We start from the raw sequence: 1,853 nt of genomic DNA on the forward strand, positions 1-1,853 counted from the left end.
CACACACACACACACACACATTATCTATACCTGTTTATTCCTTTTCTAGGGTCATGGGCGTCACTGGTGCCCATATCCAGCTGTCACAGTGTGACGTTCACCCTGGACAGGTTGCAAGTCCATCATAGGCCCACACATAGAGACAAACAACCATTCACTGTCTCACTCACACCTAGGGACAATTTAGAGTTATCAATTAACCTAACAGTCATGTTTTTGGTCTGTGGGAGGAAGCCGGAGTACCCGGAGAGAACCCACGCATGCATGGAGAAAACATGCAAACTCTACCCAGAAAGGTCCCTGGACCGGGATTTGAACCAGTGACCTCCTTGCTGAGAGGCATCAGCTCTACCAACTGAGCCAATGTGCCACCACTACTTAATCTTATAGTACAAAATTTTTTCATGCACACAAAAACCACTGGTTCACATGGGGAAAATTAACAATTAATAGTAAACAAAACAGGAGTTCTTAGACAGACTTGCACTCCAGCAACCCCATAGAAATCTAATCAGCCTGCCATCACATAAAAAACAAAACATCAATAATTATACACAAATATAAATTGATTACCTAACCATAAGAGGATGGATTTTAATCTCACTGCTGACAGCTGCAGATTCACAGTAGCATGTAGTCCCATCAGTCCTAGCTTCAACTTTATCTAAATTTCAACAGGGCTATAAATTAAATGCATACATTTTACTTTTTGAGCGAATTACAGGTAATTTCTTATGGCCATGAAATACCACGCGCTGGCTTGGCAAAACATAAACTTTAAATCAGAGCCCTACAACCTTGCTGTCATGGATTCTCATCTTTCCACATGCATTAACTTCATAAACCAAAAACAAGAATAAACAGCTGTATTATCTCTGTAGACCCCAAATTTTCACCGGCAACTAAACCAGTGACTCATGTCATACAAATGCCTGCATACACACACCGAGAAAGGTCACAGCTGAAGTGAAGACAGTCAATAAATCCCATTATCAACATTCACCAAGAACCCTGCTGTCTTTCCTCAAAGAGAAAACCCCTACTTAATGCAGACTAAAACAATGGAACATTGCAAAAAATTCCACAAAAATTTAGAATTTACACAGAGGTCTCATCAGAGCAACAAACAGTCCACAGAATCCCTGAACAGAAACTTTAGGTCAAACCCCATCCAACACAAACATCATCCACTGAAGTGCTCTCTGTCTGGTGAAAAATGACTCACCCTTTTAGCCGGCTTGCAGAAAACGGTTCAGTGCGACGGCGGTGTCTGCTGGAGTATAGAACCTCTGTCTCGTGACACCATTAAATGAGGTGTAAAAACTGGGTCATCTTGGTTCTGCAAGACTGCTGCTGCTCCTGAAGAGAGAAACTCTGAAACAGGCTGGTTGAACAGCAAAAATCTTTATTTTGCATCCAGGAGACTTACAGCCAAGAACCAAATTGTGGCCTTCTAAGCCAAATGAATCACCAGGTAAAAAGATGAAGACGAAGGCGAAGAGTAGGGGCGGACAAGCCTTTTATAGGTTTCACAATGCAGTCCAACAGATGTACCATAAATTTTGTCACCGTTTACCTTAAGCATTCCTTTCCTAATATGGTAATGTGCCGAGCTCTGAAGCTGGAGAATAAGAGAGACACAGTACATCTGTGCATTCCTGAGAAGAGGCCCTTACTTTTAGACACTACACTTGTTTTACTCAAATGCTTGTTTAATCAACTATTGCCTTACAGTAAAGTGATTGTTTTTCTTTTTATTATTCAATCTAACTAAAGTTGATGAGTTTGTAACTTCACTGAGTTATATTTTGAAATATGCTTACAGAAATATTTGTGTTTTAATCATAGAGAAA

Source organism: Austrofundulus limnaeus, unplaced genomic scaffold, assembly GCF_001266775.1.
Source record: "Austrofundulus limnaeus strain Quisiro unplaced genomic scaffold, Austrofundulus_limnaeus-1.0 Scaffold761, whole genome shotgun sequence".
Taxonomy (NCBI): Eukaryota; Metazoa; Chordata; class Actinopteri; order Cyprinodontiformes; family Rivulidae; genus Austrofundulus; species Austrofundulus limnaeus.